General features: G+C 40.8%; 1 long non-coding RNA gene across 1 annotated transcript; it reads right to left on the reverse strand.

Annotated features, from left to right (window-relative positions):
* Window positions 1–478: 478 nt before the first annotated feature.
* On the reverse strand, window positions 479–8,184 carry LOC109319533. The gene is made up of 3 exons (XR_002103534.1): window positions 8,049–8,184; window positions 7,410–7,534; window positions 479–627 (listed from the first exon to the last, which is right to left on the reverse strand). It is a non-coding gene; the product is annotated as an uncharacterized LOC109319533 (long non-coding RNA).
* Window positions 8,185–17,926: the final 9,742 nt, after the last annotated feature.

Consider the following 17,926-nt stretch of genomic DNA (forward strand, 5'->3'; position numbering starts at 1 on the left):
GTTTGTAAATCATTGTGTATAACAAACCGGGTAAGTCTGTGCCATGGACTCGTTTCTGACCCATCAGAACTTCTTGACCCAATATACAAAGATGTTGCAGAAGATATACATCAAATCCTGGGTCCATGGAATCCAAAAGGTCTCTGTGTTCAAGAGCCCCATTCGTTTCACCTTCATACTGATAGCCACTTTTCACAGAGGTGACTGACTACATTGGTCCAGATACATCTCTTTTCAGCTAGGTACAGACATTTAAAAAGCCCAAGGCAGAGTCGATCTAAGTTACAGAGTTTTCTGAAAGCTGCAGAGTTTAGATCAGTAGCGACAGAACACACATTCACCCATTTGGAGGATGCAAATCTTAGGGTTCTGCCATTTTTAAACCAGTCTGTGTGTGCCAAGCTTTTGTTCTGTTATAGGTACAGACTGGTTTCCGATCACTTATACTGGTAAAAGTGTAATGTCTGTACCTGGCCTTCAGGAACTGCAAAATCGTGGGAAGTTTTTGTTTGCCTGACTAGTGAACAAGTCTACCACCATTTCTTCTCACCTCAGCACTGAAAGGATGATGGACATCTGATGTATTGACTGATGGCTGAGGGCTGGTGTCCTGCCAGGTAAGAGCTTCTAGAATATATTTAAAAATAGAAAGAAGAGATGAGAAGATAAGATTTGTTATTCAGTGTTATTCAGCATTATAGGCGAAAGGAGGAGGTGAATTATTGTATAAAGATGAAGAAATACGAGAGCTTGACTTTGATGGAAACACTGAGGAACTGCTGGAGACTTGGAGCAAAGGAAGGGAACAGAAGATTTCTATGGACAATGTTCTGGATTCTGGTATCACTGCTGATAGAAGTTTAATGTCTGTCTTTGTATATATTTGGGAGGACTGGATATGTTAAATGTTAAATCTGATGGTTTATGGGTTGCCTTTATTAATGAATAAAGTTTTTTTTAAGCCTCTCATAGGCTTCATATTAATTTTTGTATGCTGAAGAGAAACATGGCCTTCTTCAGTAAATGATGGGTTTTCTTTTGCTTAGTCCATTATTCAACCATAGGAGAATTTTCTTCCTGTAAACTGAGCTCCTTTCTACATCCTGCCCAGGTAGATAGAACTCCAACACCCTACCCAGCCAAAAGCATGAGTCAAATAACTTCTGGAGAAGACAGCACTCATAAGCAGCAGATTTAGTGCTCTACCCAGAGAGAAAATGCACTGCCAATCAGGACACTTCTGTTCAGGATGACAACTTGGCTTCACAGGAATGTTGGTACAGTAGATGTTCTGCTGATCCCAAATAAGGTGTTCTAATCAGTTTCTTTCCTACAGTGGATAAAGCTCCCATCTTTACCCATTTTCTTTTCCAGTACATCCACACTGTGGTGTCAGAACATTTGGCTTCTATGTGGTGAATGTCACACCAAATCAAAAGTCACACCAAATTAAAAGGGCAAGACCTAAGAGTCAAAGCCTAGCTACAAAATCACAACTGGTAACACACATCATTGTCAGCTCGAGCATTTCATAATGGATAGCTCATGAGTGAGGACAAAGCCAGTGCTTGGTATCTTCTGCCATGATTGAAATGTTTCAATCATGCTAATTAAATTAATATGGCCTGTGCTAATGAAAATAACAAAATACTGTTTTGGAGTCCACCGGCACATACATTTTGATTATATCAGCTTGTTGTTCTGCTGTTCCTCTTTGTACCATGTACTAGCAATATAACTGTAGCAAACAGTCCTTTCACCATAACAAAGAAAATACTATGTAGGCACCGGCCTGAACACAGATGAGCTTATTTAAGTGGCATGCATGCTCTGGAATTAGTTGTCCATACTAGGCTCACTGAGTCTTTTACAAATGCACTGTTTTATTCCCCATTTTTTAAAGTATATTTTTAGTTTAGGGGGGAGGAGGTTCATCCTGCTTCTGCCTTTCCTTGCGTGATTAGCCATCCAGGAAATGCTTAAATTACAAAATCACAAGGTTTAAAAGATTTATAGATCAAATTATACTAACCTAATGCAATAGGCTGGGCATACGGAAATTAGAAGTCTTTATAAGATATTTTGATTATTAAATTGCTCCCTTTATACTATTTACTTTGTTTGCAACGGTAAGGGTTTTGCTGTCTGATGTCAGAGCCCTCAGAGTAACCAAGCAAAAACAAATGACTTAGTCCTTGGTTCAAAGAAATAATAGGTTACTAGCATAATTAATTTTATGTTTAATTACTGTAGAATGAAACAATTCAACAATATCCAATCAATCCTTAGAATGACAGAACAGAAGGTCAGCAGTTGCTAAGTCAATTGTTTTGAAAGAGAAATTTATGTCAGGTTCTCTTTTATGTGCTAGAGAAAGAAATTGGATAAAAGTGGTCAAGCAAACATTAATTAATTGTATAAATGTAATCCTGTTGTCATGCTAAATCACACAGACTCTGGGTGCAGTGTTCAAAACACTAGACATGCATCAGTTCAGAATGTCTAGTGATGATCTCCTCTGTTTAAAAACAAAATTAAAGGCCAATGTGAATATTTTGGGAGCAACTGAAATGAGTTTGTGGCCTCAGTCCAGTTCCTGTATGTGGCAAGTCTACATCACAAAACCCAATTAATATTATTTGACTCCCTGCTGGCAAGTCTCAGCAGAACAGAGGTGGCTTTGGCGGAAGATACAGCCTGCTGCTTGAACTCCTCCTCCTTCCCCAATTTCCTGAGCTATGAAATAGAAAAATGAGTTTAAACAGTCTAATGAAAACTAATTTCTCTTCTTTTATCATTTATTTATGTTCACTGCTGCCAGTTCTCAAGATTATAATTTGGGGCCTCACACTATGTGGTGTTTTCTATAAAGCTCCAGCTTCTGGAGTCATGTGCTTATTTGCTCCAGTTTTTTGATCGTATGTGGATGCGTGTGCTCATGAGTGTTGTATACTGCTGCCACATGGATGTACATAAAGAGTATTCAGTTATGTGTCAGGGTGTTGTTGATGGATGCACATCCTCTGACCCAGTGTGACTGGTAGATTGAGCAACAGCCTTGGATACTTTTTTTTTTTTGCTTCTATCATCTCCTGAAAGATAGGAAGGGTTGATGTCTGTTTACACTTGCCAAGGGCCTAGATTCATTTGAAAAACTTGGATTCCTGAGCCCCTGGTGTCAAACCAGGCCAACTCCATCTTGGAATCTGACCCCTCTTTTCCCAGTGCCACTCCCAGTACATGTAGGCTCCACTCTTATTAAAATGTATATGATGATTAACTGTTAGGTCTAGTCTAAATCCTTGACTCAGAATGTCTGTCTGAAGTAATTGTAATGAGACTTGCAGTGGCCACGTTGTTACTGTGCAGTCATTTAGTACTTGCATACCCAAGTACTAAATGACTGCACAGTAACCAGTGCCAATGCACATTAGCCTCCCTGCACGGTTTCCTGGTGATGTTGACTGCATAGTAGCTCATTAGTACTGCACAATAGCTCATCATTACTGTGAAGTAGCATTGCATCACAGTTAGTGCCACCCAATGCTACTGCCCAGTAGTAACGAGCTACTGCGCAGTAAGCATCTTATGTAGATGCAACCAGCATGTATCTATGGATGACTTGCCTATTCCAGAGCCCAATGACTTAATTTCCATTAGCTTTAGAAGGGAAGACAAGGAAAGAGTGATTATTTAAAATTATACCCCTTAGTCCTCCTCTAAGGCTATGTTTGACTGATCTCTCTCCTTTTAAAAGGTCAACATTTTCTTACATTAGAATAGTGACTTTCTTCTTTGTTAGGCCAGCTGCACCTACATAAACCCCTAGATTGTTTTAAAGTCTTTTTTCTATGCAAACCACAAATATAAAGGCTTCTCTCTCTCTACGTCGTGGGGAGTTTTACCAGGAATAGGATCATGCCTTTAGAATTGCTATTACTGGCTTTCTAGATTCAGTCCCTGTTATGTAAGAATATTCTTTCATCCTTTTATCCCTTCAGTTTGAGGCTCACCTGGCAGGACTGTTTTTGTGAGGACAGACACAGTTAAAATTCATAGAATCATAGAAAATTATGTTTGGAAGGAACCTCAGGAGGTCATCTAGTCCAACCCCCTGCCCAAAGCAAATAGATCATCCCAACCAAAGTTTTATCTACCACAGTCTTGAGAACCTCCAAGATGGATGGAGACTGCACAACCTCTCCAGGTAACCTGTTCCAGTGTCTTACTATTCTCCTAGTGAGAAAGTTTTTCCTAATATCTAACCTAAACTTTCCTTGATACAACTTGAGACCATTGCTCCTTGTTCTCTCACCTGCCACCACTTGCAACAGTCAAGATCCATCCTTTCTGAAACCACTTTTCAGGTAGTTGAAGGCTGCAATTAAATCCCCTCTCAGTCTTCTCTTCTCCAAACTAAATAAGCCCAGTTCCCTCAGCCCCTCCTCAGAAGTCTTGGGCTCCAGCCCCCGAACCATTTTCACTGTCCTCCTCTGGACTCTCTCCAATTTGTCCACATCCTTTCTATAATGGGGGGGTACAAAACTGGACATAGTACTCCAGATGTGGCCTCACCAGTGCCAAGCAGAGGGGAGGAATCACTTTTCTTGGTCTGTTGGCAATGCTCCTACTAATGCAGCCCAGGGTGCTCTTAGCCTTCTTTGCAATAAGGGTACACTGTTCACTCATATTCAGCTTACTGTTCACTGTAACCCCAGGTCCTTTTCTGAAAAGCTGCTGCTTAGCCAGTTGGTCCCACCCAAGCCTGTAGCAATGCACAGGATTGTTCCATCCTAAGTGCAGGATTTTGTACTTGCCCTTATGGAAACTCATGATATTCCTTTTGGTTCAATCTTCCGATTTTTTGAGATCCTAGCCCTACACTCCAGCATATCTAATACTCCCCCCAGCTTACTGTCATAAATGAACGTGTTGCGAGTGCACTCCAACCCATCTTCCAGATCATTAATGAAGATATTAAACAAAACTGGCCCGAGGACCAACCCCTGGAGCACTCCATCTGATACCAGCTGCCAGCTAGACATCAAGCCATTGACTACTACCCTCTGAGCCCAAGGATCCAGCCAGCTTTCTATCCACTTTAGGGTCCATTCATCCAACCCTTACTTTCTTAGCTTGTTAGTGAGAATGTCATGGGAGACCATATCAAAAGCCTTGCTAAAGTCAAGATATATCACGTCCACTGGTCTCCCTGCATCCACAGAGCCAGTCATCTCATCACTGAAGGCAATCATGTTGGTCAGGCATCCGTGGTGAATCCATGCTGACTGTTCCTAATCATGATCTTCTCTTCCTGGTGCTTAGAAATGAATTCCTTGAGGACCTGCTCCATGATTTTTCCTGGGACTCAGGTGAGGCTGACCGGTCTGTAGTTCCCTGAATCCTCCTTCTTCCATTTCTTAAAGATGGGCACTATATTTGCCCTTTTCCAATTTTCCAGGACCTCTCCCAATTGCCAGGTGTTTTCAAAGATGATGACTAGCAGCTTTGATCACATTAGCCAACTCCCTCAGCACCCTCAGGTGCATCCTGTCCATGGGCTTGTACACTTCCAGCTTTTCTAAATTGTCCCTCAGCTGTTCTTTTGCCACTGCTAGCTGCTCACCTCCTTCCCAAACTGTGCTGCCAGGTGCAGTAGTCTGGAAGCTGACCTTTCCTGTGAAGATTGAGGTAATAAAGGTTTTTGCATCCTCTGTCACTAGGTTGCCCTATTTAGTTAAATTCCCGATCATCCTTTTGTTGCTGACATTCTTGTTATCCTTCACATCCCCATTTTCAAATGCATTAGAAATAATCACATTACACACACACACATATATTTACATATCTCTTGCCTCAGAGAGAAACTCAGCAGAGGTTCTCCATCAGGTTCATTCTGCATATCAATTCCTACAATAAAGTTCTTTCCACTGGCCACTTCACCAAAAATCTATCAAAGACAAAAATATCCAGTTCCCTGTGGGTGCACACTTCTCACAAGACAACCACTCTCTCTCCAGTGTCTCAGTTCTAATCCTCAAAGGGAATTTATGAAACACCTTTTGTAGATGAACCTAAAAAGTTCACTTCATAAATCTACTGGATACAAAAAATCATGGACTAAATATAGACATTGAATTTATGGCACATTACAACCTGCCTGCCATCCAATAACCCCAGGTAAACTGTCTGCATTTTACAGGCTACATTCTACCACCAGGTCAACATTCTCTCCTTTCCCCCCTGCCCACCTACCTGTCCCACACATATTGTCTCCCATCACTTCTGATCCTCACTGCCACGCATTTGCATTTTCATAGACCTTCATTTTGCATTTTTGCTTCTATTCCACTCAGAAGAGCACACAAAACACCAGCACACTCGTCCTATGCCCGAAGCTTGCAAAGAATAATTTTTCCAATTATTTAGTTGGTCTAATAAAAGATATCACATTTACCCAAACAACCTTGTCTGCTTATGTCCTTAGACCAACATGGCTACAACCAATAACCCTGAAGCTCCTAGTTTTTATTCTTACTTTGACTACAGCAAACTAGTAAAGTAATCCTTTTCTTGCAAAGAACTCAGAAAGGCCCAAAGTCAAAATGATTCTAACATTATAGATTCCTATTTGAAATCTCTGGGTTTAGCTTATGAATCACGTTTGCACACCTCACGAAGTGAATGGAATCCCACATCAACCTTGAAAGGATCTCAAGGCACCTCAGGGTGCCATGCACCCTGGTTGAATATCATTTGCTAATCACATCATTATTTTCTATACACTTCATTTGAACACAAAATCTAAATGAACTGAAAACAATTTATTAGAAAAATGTTCTTCTGGGCTGAGATTTTTTTTTTTTTTTTTTTACAACATGTTTGAGCCCAAACAGAGTTTGCCACAATTACTAATCTTCAAAACGAGGGTTTTACTTTGGCCATGTTGACATAACCTTAAATACAGTGAAAGAAATTATCATAGAAGATGTAAATGTGTATTTTTGGAAATAGATTTCATTCTGACAACTCTATAACAAAAAAATGTAATTTTAATACTGTGTGTTCAATGAAAAATGAACTGTTGAATAAACATCAGGCTAAAGAGCAAACTCAGCCTGTTTAATATTTCTTGGACTGCCCCAAAATATCCCATTGATTACTAGAAATATAATAAATAGAATATGGCTAAGATTCTCAAAAGAAGCCTTTGAGTAGTTCAATGGGATTGAAGCATCTAACTCCCACAGACACTTTGAAACTCCCAGACTGACTGTATGTGCAATATATTAAATACAAAAGTGTACAGTGTCAGTCTCAGTTAAAACCAGCTATTAAGTGGTCTATTCCTGGGACTGTTTTATTTTTTTGGAAAGCATTTTGCTTCTAGTTAATTACCATGTTGTTACCTTAAAGTCAAGCATCCCTCCCTTGACCAATCAGCTGTTTGGTTAAAAGTGGACAAACATTTCCGGTCATCGTGATTGAACTCCTCTGCTATTTAGCAGCAATACAAAATGCATTATTTTGCTTCCTGTAAAAGAAAGTAAAATCAGTGTCACTCATAATGTTGGAATAAAAGGTCAAAGCAAATGTTCCCCCCACTCTGCTCAGTTTCTTCAGCATTGTTAATGAAAACAGCATGATATCACATATAAACTACTAAGTTCATACAAAAAGAGAAAGATAAAATGGATATCAGCATTATTGCCCATAAACATGAATTTCTATACAAGCCCCCCCCCTTTATTTTCTTTATATCCAACCAATTTAGAAGACTCTTTTGTCCTCTGTTGCAGCCAAAGAATTCATCTTACACGTTTCCTGATGATTTTTCAATTGTTTCCTTAAAACTCAATTCCTACTGAAGTCCACAAGTGTTGAGGCAGCTCAGCAACTCAGATGATCAGGCTACTGAGTTACGGGTATCTCTGCTAGTGCTATGCATTCCTGTCACACATTAAACATGAACTGAGGTCCTTCCAGTTTCACAACAAATAGATCTTTGATTTGATGTTGCCTCAGATCCTGCAAAAGAATGAGCCTACCATGCTCTCTGTGGAAGACATGAACTTTTTTTGGAATTCAGACTGTCTTGCTGTGGTATCCTTATCATAAGAGACCTGTTGGTGGTGCAGCTGCCATTTTCTTCATCCTTTCCATTCAGAACAACCTGGTTGCTCTCTGTTTGGGGAGCTCACCATGCTTTTTATATTTGAGGCTACATATGTCAACACTGCAAAAAAAAAGCTATGTGGTTCACTTGGGTTAGAAGAGTAGTGAAGACAGGTTGTTAGGGTCTAAACTCAGATCAAGTTCAACCCTACAGAAGAGCCCAGAGATTAATTCAAGTTCCTAGTCTAAACTAAATCCCAAGCTGCTATGTCTTCACAGCTATTTTAAGAACGCGTTTTTATTTTTTATAACATCTTCATCTAACAAAGTGTCTTTTTCCTCTCTCTCTTCACTGTATCTTTTAATTTCTTTCTCCTATTCCTTTTCTAGCTGAATTTATATAAAGCATTCTAGGAGAGAGCCATTGTGAAAAAAATAATTGCTTTTTAAAAACAATCTTATTGTTTATTACATTTTAGCCTTTAAAATGGCTTGCCTTCTTAAGTGACTTTGAAACTGCAGTTCAAATTGAACCCCTTAAATATTCCCCAGTTTTGGAGCTGACTGGGGGTGCCAGTTAAACTTCATGGTATAACTCATAGAAGACCAAAGCCTAGTTACCATTATGCTTGCCCAAGTTCGCCAACAGCCAGCACATTCCTGCTTGACTGGCAGCTACATAAAGAAAGGAAAGTAGATAATGTGAAGAAAGCTATGCCAGGAGGATTTCTGTAGCCAGAGGAATTCCCACTCACCCTGTCCCTTTTCACACCACTGGACCAGCACAAATCTGACTGGCTTAACCCTGTCTGATGATCTAGCTTTGACATTTTTGTCCCTCCTGAATAATGCTGTTTCAACAGAATTCCTTGAAACTTCAGCTTCTTTGCAGGCAAACACTATGGATCAGCTTTCGACCCAAACATTACAAAGAATAGCATATTTTCCCCAACCACTCTACTAGTGCCTTTGAAACAAAAACCTGTAAGTTACCGTAGAAGCCAGTGTAACTGTGCCTTCAACCAACTCACATGAGGCCAGGTCCCAAACTAGTGGAAAGCCTTTTACTAGCTGAGAATCTGGCCCAGTTTACTATAGCCATAAATTCCTTCCCTTAAAACGTAAGGCTCAGTTTAAGCTGAGTAGCTGCAAATTTTAATATCCTCTTCATTTTAGACACTCACATAGTCTTTAAGAATATATAAACAAGCTGGAAGTATCTTATATATAATACAGCCTAGGCATAATTTTTTTCCTCCTTTCCCCTTCAAGCCATTACAATAGTTTATTTTAATGTGCGTCTCTCACAGACTTCAGTGCCGTACTTCAAGCAGAATGATAGGTCAGCATGCCTTGTTTTAAGTTTATGAACTGACAGCCCACTTTCAATGACAAAAGAAAATGTAACCTAGGCCTGTTTTAAAGCAATGATTGTCAGATCACATGTTCAATATGTCATATGGAGTACACTTCATTAAGGACTGAATTATTTTAGTTGTAACATGAGCTAAATTAAAGTCAATGTCAGGCTGCATAAATCACTGATTTAAATGTATCACTAAGTGCATTGAAACAGTCATCATCACCCCTTGCCCTAAAATAACCCAAAAATCTGGGTTTCATTTTTATAAGTTGTAAGGATGACAAATACAAGGCTTTTTTTCTTTGCTGGGGCTCACAATTTTACTGTCAAGAACTGTTGAACTTTTAAGGAACAGCAGTGGTCCACTGACACCCCAAATAAGGCAGTTTATTTCATAGCGCATTGAATTCAGAACTCGCAAAGTAGAGATACCAAACATGCAGAATATCAATCAGGCTGTCATACAAGTCCTTCTTAATAGTGCTGGAGTGAAAATTTGGTATCTTGTATGCTTGAGAAAGGATATCGTAAGGAAGAATCTTGGGACCACTTCACAGTCACCAAGGCAAATTTTGCTCTGGCCTACCCCAGAGATAGGGGACTTCTAGGGTTAAGTCAGGACAGACACTGGATAAATTCTGTCCTGCTGGGAAGTAGTCCTGTTATTAACTGTATAGATGGAATATTAACTACAAGAAAAAAAAATTGGTAAGAAACTATCCACTTGTACCTCCACTGTAAACTCAAGGCATAATTCTCTTCTCGCAGTAGCTTTATATGAAAGTAAATCTGTTGATTCTAATGGAATTATTTCTGATTTACACCTCTGTGAGCATAGAATTAGATCCATTCTGCAATGTTGATGAAGGCTGCTAGGTGGCCACAACATTGATTTATACCGTAAGAATACAATAAGTGGATAGAATTAGACCTGGACAATACAGACCTGTTTCTTTGCTCACAGTAGTGTAAATCGGGAATAGCTCCACTGAAGTCAAAGGAATTACATCAGCATAAAATAAGTGGAGCATCAGGCTGTAAATTCTTCCTTCAGATTTATTCCAGCTGTTTGCACAGTGGATTAACTTCTTTCTGAGGATTAAAAAAGTAAATAAGATTGGTCTATTTTAAAATAGATCTTCTGTGTATTTTATCTTTAGATGAGGGAAAGAAGTCAAGTAGTAGCGTGGGGTTTCCTCTGCTATCCGTCTTCTGGGTCTACTTAACCCCTGGAGGAGATCATCATGACAGTCAAGGAAAGCAAGGTTTTCTAAAAGAGAAGAGGAAAGCTTTCCAAAAGACTTTGTAAACCTGGAACTGAAGTGGCTGGAAGAAAGGACCTTGGATGCTCCTCATTCAGATTTCTTAGGAAGCCCCTGTACTGTCTGCATTCTCTCTTCTTCCTAAGGTATGACAACTTTCATCACTTCCATCCTCCTTCTCCTCTTCACCTTTGTAGTTTGATGGTCAATCTCCAAAAACCTACTATGACTCTCAGCACAAAACAATAGGCTTCTTTCATCTCCTTTGGAAAATGACCTATATTTGTTCTATTTTCACAAGTGTGGGGACATTTCCCAGATCCGTTTGTTGTGTGCTCTGTGTTACAAATTAGAGTCCTGAAATTCAATTTAGTCATTCTGGAGGCAAATAAACTCTTATAACTAAGATCATTTCAGTAAAATTAAAAAATCTTAAAATTACTTTATTCCCACAGTAATAAATTATCTGGCAACAGCTTGAAATTTAAACCCAATTCAAACTAAAGGCCCATATAGAGCAGGTGTGTGAAACTTGCCTGGTGCCCTCGGCCAGATCTAGACCTACCTCTAGTGGCAGGGGAAGCAGTGAGACATTGTGGAAGCAGCAGCAGCAGCTGTAGGGCGCACATCGCTATGTAAGCTCAAGGAGGTTCAGTAACTGATGCAGTTGTCACATCAGTTAATACAAAACATGTCCCCAGTATGACTCCATATCCCAAAATACAGCAGTGGGTGCCACTCCTGCTTGCCCGTCCCCAAATGTCCAACCCTCTCCAGTATCCCTGTGAGCCATGCAAAAAGGCTACATGAGCTGGATCTTGCATGTGGGCCAGATGTTTGACACCCTGCTGTAGAGCAAAAGCAAACTGCACTAGTGTAGTTCTCTTCTTATATGCTGTCACTTGCAGGATGACATCTGAATATTAGAGAATTTGGACATTCCCCATATTGAGGTAAAAGAAATGTTTGTGCATGTCTAATCGCTTTGCAAACGAGGAAGAAAAGGTAGAATTGTCAATATAATTCACATAAAAGCTCTTCTCACATCCCTATACCATCTGTCACCATTTCAAAGGTAGAAAAATACTTAATAGCATCTTGCAATACTAACCAATTAATTGCCAAACAGCCCTGTTTGGTTGAAAAGTTTTACAATCTTCATTTAAATGTACAAATATGGACACAGACAACTGACTTGCCCCAAGTAGGTCATGTTCACTGCTTCAGTAAGCATATCTGCCTTCAGCAGAAATGAGACTATTTCCCTCAGTGAGGAGAACTGTGATTTCCATATTCCCAATCTCTTGCTTAAACCAATTAGTCAAACTGGTTTAAATGTACCGCTCTAAAACTCGCCCACTCTTTTACTGAGAAGTCAGTTTAAAACCCAGAAAGCTGAAAGTGGAAAGGGAAAACCAAAAAGACACATTGCAAGAGCCCATCCTTCTGGAATACCAACTACATGCTTTGTTACGCAGATCATGCAAAATAGCACAGACATTAGGTTACATTTATGCAGCATTAAAAACATGAAGTTGCCCACAAAACAATTAACTGCTAGGGTACAAGAACTAAAATTTGGGTGCTGTAGTTAACAGAACCTCCAACCTGGATGTCATCTGCAAACGTACCACATTGGCCCAGGATAAAGACACTTCAAGCCTTGTGCTTTCTATTTTGTGTGAAGGTCTATGTACATGCTGTATGCTTTTCTTCTTAGTCAAATAAGCATTACTCCTTCCCTACATTTTCTGACCATTACTTTCAAACCAAAAGACAGTAAACACAGTGATTTAATAGTTACAAAAGTCTAAGAAATACTGCTCTAACAAGCAGCCAACTAAGGCTACTGCATGGGAAAAAATTGCACTAAGTCGGAAAATTTTTGTACTATTATCTATGTAAATTATATGCTTCAGGCTGATATGGTTTGAGGCAGTGGAAGCAAGTGGCACTAGAGTATCTGATATTGCTCTACTAGGTGATGCCCAACCCAGCACTGAGAGTATTTTACATACACTGGATGCCTCCTAGAATCATGTAAAGTGTCCCATAATTTTGATCTCCCTCCTGCCACATCCCAAACACACACTTTCAAAAGTTTATCTAGAATAGGATCCTGAAAACATCAGTAGCAATCTTTGCTGTCATCTTATAAAATGTGGTTGTTTGGAGGCTTTAAGTGGTACTGTGGTATCAGCCTTAACCCAATGATCACATGACTTTACAACCAATTTTCACAAACCATGACTATGTAAACCAAACAGCTTCTGTTACTGATTCTGATGCTGTAAGTCTGTCTCCAGTTGTTCCTGTAGCATGCTGGAAGGTATTGCGCTACGCAGACATACCACAGTGTTTTTCACCACTGTATATGATAGACATATACAGTAAACCTTTAATAAGAAGCCAACCACTGTTCCTTATCTCTGTATGCATGAGAGGTCACCAGGACCATCAGCAGGAATGCCTAGGCAAGAGTATGGAGGCTGCCCAGGATTTTCACCCCCACTTTAGACCATTGAAACAGAATCCAAAGGCCAGACCAAGTCCAGAGCCTTAATTGTTGTAGTTATATGCACATCTCAAAATTGAACCCTGGTCTCCCTCAAAGCAGACAAGGATTCTACCACCTAACCACAACAACAGGTGAATCCTTAATACCATTTGAAGAATCTGTCTTAAGTTTTCAAGCATTTCCCCACTCTTGTTCTGCAAGATCATTGCACATACGATTTGCATATGAACGTTGAGAAGAAAAATAACATGGAAGGATGCTGCTGGGATGGAAGGCAATTTTTTTTTCAGGTAGACAAGAGTCTGATCCCTTTGCTTGAATCTGCGCCTCCAGGGAAAAAACAGCTGCTAAGAGCCTGAATTCTAGGTGCTCATCTTTTAACAATCCATGATGTCTGACTTCTTGTACCCATGCCTGTGAGGTGTTCATAGAGACAACCATGTATAAAAACCCAGAAGGAAGAGCTATATTAGGAAGATTCACTTCACTCTGAAGTACTGCCCCCCGTTGTAGAGAGGGGATCAAGACTAAAATGAACTATGGTACACAGAGTGTGTCTATACATCTGGTTTAATGTGCAGTAGTCTATTCTATTGTGCATTAAAGCAGCACATAAAAAGTATGCTAATACTCAGTAGAATAGGCTACTGCGCATTAAGCATCACCTAGAAAGCATGTGCTTGTGCTTCTGTGCATTAGGGCAGCCTAATGAGCATTAATTTAGCTCCTCATGTTGGAGGTACTAAATTTAATGTACATTAGGAAAAGTGCATTAATGCATATATAGACGTGCCCATAGTGTCTGTATTCCCTTGAGCAAATAAAGCTGACATAGACATGCAGTACAAATCTGATTCTCTATTACTATCTATCATACAATGAACAACTCTGAGAGAAGAACAATGTTTGTCAATCAATCATCATAACAAGCTAAGTAGAGGGATGTTAGCAAAATTCCCTCTTCAGTTTCATAATTCATGCCAAGAATTGCATGCTTTCTGAAATGCCAGTAATTTGAGTTCTAGCTAAGGCAACCAAAATATACCTTTTAAACCTTCCCTCTTCAATAAGAATACATTCATTATGTTTCTAACCAACTAAAGTTTTGTTATTTAAATGTATTAAAAATGAAATATTTAATGAGGAAACATAATAACCTGAAGGATTCTTTAAAAGACTTCAATCCTGGCTGTATCAAGCATGGTTCTGTTCCATCTTTGCATATAGCCCCCAAGGATACGGTGTTGATCAGAGCAGGGGAGGAAAGAAGTGCCTTTTTTATATCCAATTTTGCAAACATAAGGTGATAGGCATTATGAGCTTCTGTGAAGAAGATAAATTTTCACTAGACAGTCCTTTTGAATATGTTCTTTTTTCTCTGGAATTTCCCTTCCTTCCTTAAACTAAAGACAAGAGACTTCCTTTAGAGAGCCTCCAAGTTAAACCTGTCTGAAGTGTCCCGTGTGCAACATGGTACAAGTTCCAGAAGACAAGTTAGCAGTGACACAAAGGCAGCTGTAGCTTTCTGGCCCACAGGAGAGGAGAGTTATTTTGGAAAGTGCTCTCAGCTGTTGCCTAGAAAGAAAAAAAAAACAACTATCCGCTGACACACAAACCCTTCTTTACAAGCAGAGATAAGGCTGGATTGGCATTCCAAGTCCAAATCCCCCCTAGGCTGGAGAAAGCTTGGAGAAAGGTCAGGTCCAGATTGGAACCTCATGGTGCTGGCCTGCTTCCATGTATAACAGATTTAGTATTTCAGGCAGAAACCACAACTCTCAACTCCATCACCCCACACTGTGCCCCTGACAGATTTTCTACACTTTTTATAACTGATTAGGAGATTATTTTGGCTGGGATTAGACTTCCATAGGTGGCTACAAATGAATGCTTAGTGCCTTATGTGATGCTGGCTGCAAGCTCTTTATTAGCATTATGTATTATTTATTTATATTAAATAACACCTTGCATGTACCAAACACGGCACCAGCAATCCCAAAGGACTCTCCTGAGCCTTACAAACAGCTTCAATAGAGGAAGCACTGTTTGTAAAGCTGTTTGTAAAACTGCACATCCACATCTTTAACTATCCAAGTTGGGTCAAAGGTGGCAAAAAGTCATCTCAATACATAAGCGCATGATGTAAGACCTGCTTGCAAAAATAAGCACAAATCAGAGTTATTGTAATACCCCGAATGCAACCAGCCCCATATGGCATCACCCTGAGCACCCATTGAAAGCCTCAAGACCTGTCACCTTTGCTTGAGTGCTCTGGTGTGAATAGCAATCACCTAGCCCTGTGAACCAAACTGAACCAGAGAATGTCCTACATAGACCCCTGCAGGAAGGCTGTAAATTAGACTTATGACAAGGTGCTCGACCTCATTGTGATGTGGGCTGAGGAGAGAACCATCATCACTGCTGCCAAGGGCGCAAAGGGCAGCCAACAAAGCCAGGCGGACTACAAGCACATTGCTGCCCAGATGGTACTTGGGAGTACCAGCAGGACTGGCAGCAAATCCATACTAAAGTCAAGTGCATAAAGTCACAGTATGCAATGCAATGCGATGAACAAGATCTCAGGCACCACAAGGACCATGGTCTCCTACTGCAAGGAGCTATCCAGAATCTTCAGGTAATGCAACCTAGACATGTTTGAAGTGGTAGAAAAGTAACAAGGGAAGGTAGTGACCTGTGAGGTCCCAGAACTTTCTTAGCAGCATCAATATGGTGTGTTTAGGAAGTGAGAGGGAGTAGCCCTACAGAAAAGTATCAGATAGGCATTTTCATTGATTAGCAGTCTGTATATTGTGCTGTTTTTGATGCTGTTTTGCTGGGAACATTTTGAAGCTTTCCGAGTACAAAGGGTGATGAGTACCATTACCACTGTGGTGGTCACTTAGCTGAAAGAGAGAGTTAGCCATGCTGGTTTGAAGTCAGTCAGATGGTAGGGTAAAGATGCACCTTTATAGCCTAGCTAAAATAGATATATAGAGGGCACATCTACACATTCAATTAAAGTGCAGAAAGCTTACTGTATAGTAGAGTGTGTGCATCTACATGTGTGCCCATTGGGAGCAAATTTTCTCCCAACAGGAGTACTTCAGGGCAGGAATACTCCTACCATGTTCTGCTCCCATATGTCAGCCAGAGGAGGTCTAGGCTCCCTTGAGTGCCAGGCCTGGGCTGGCAGGGGGCACCGGGTCAGACCTGGGCCCTAGGGAGCAGTAGGAGGCTGTCCTACCACCAGGGCAGCTGTTTCCCAGCCCCCTGGCCTGATCAGCCATTGGGGCAGCTGGCAGCAAGCCCCCAGCTGAGTGAGGAAACCCCCCCAGCCACAGGCTGACCTGGAGCTATCCCATTGGTGGGGCAGATGGCAGTGAGGACAACCAGAAGTAGGATATAGCTCCCAGCCAGCCCCAGGCTGCTGGGACCTGCCCAAGAAGTGGGACATCTCCTGGCCACCCCCTGGCTGCATGAATAAGCAGAAAGATCCAAGTCCCAGGGCTGCTTAGCTTCCAGCTCCCCCCAGCAAACTGAGCAATGCTGAGCAGCACCTGTGACCCCAATGTTGGGGCTGACCAGGAGCAAATTTGAATTTGCTCCTGGTCAGTGACTACACACTGTATCTACTGCACAGTTAGGTTACTACTACCTTTACTTGCAGGTAGTATCTAACTGTGCAGTAGACTATTTTAATGCACAGTAAATGGTGCATACATGTAAACAGCAATACTTTACTGTGCAGCAGACTAGTCTACTGTGCAGTAAAGTGTCTCATGTAGACACACCCAGAGCACAGGCTTTCATGAACCTGATTTCACTACATTAGATGCTGTGAAAGGATGGGCAAAAAGCAGAATATAAGAAGGGGAGAACAATTAGAATACAAAAGACAAGGGAGAGGAGAGAGAGAGAGAGAGAGGGAGAGATGGCGAGGAGGAGGATAGTGCTAGAACAGAAAAGCCAATGAGTGGTAAACCTATAGGAACAAAGCAGGTCACAAAAGTTAATTCAGGTAATAAGAGAGCTGTCCCTGTTTAAACCATACTCAACACAGTCTAGTTTGTGGATGATTCCTTGTTCCCCGGGTTCCTGTTTAAACAGTTTTTTTATGCTTTTTCTGCATGAGAACAGCAAACCTGAGGTCAGCAATGGAGTGTCCAGGGAGGGTGAAGGTCCCTTAGGTGCCACTACCTGTTGGGACCCAGCGATTTACCAGCACGTTTTTGCCATAGAGCACATTTGGTCCCAAGAGACATGCTTATCAGACAGGGTGAGGGGAGGAAAACAGATGATCTTATGGTCAAGGGAGTTCTTTCGATTTGCCTCAACAGAGGATATGGTTCATCATCTCCAGAGTGTCAGATGGACCCTGAACAACAACTGGGAAGAAAAATCTAAGGGTCCAGCTAATGTTTTCTCCCTCGTGTCACATTTCTTTCATTTCCTCCTCCTCCTCCCAATCTTTTCTTGCTCTTCTCAGTAGTCTAATAAGGGTCTCGCCTGCCCAGCAAAGAAAAACCTACCCCATACCCAACTTTGCTTTGACCAACGAAGCAAGCTAAAGACAATGGCCTGGGTATACATTTGTATAAGTAAGGAAGGCTGATTTCCGTGAGCTAAGTATCTGGTCTCTAGCCTTTGAAGCATTCAGTGACTGAAATA

This window comes from Crocodylus porosus, unplaced genomic scaffold, assembly GCF_001723895.1.
Source record: "Crocodylus porosus isolate Cpor-Errol unplaced genomic scaffold, CroPor_comp1, whole genome shotgun sequence".
NCBI classification, from domain to species: Eukaryota; Metazoa; Chordata; order Crocodylia; family Crocodylidae; genus Crocodylus; species Crocodylus porosus.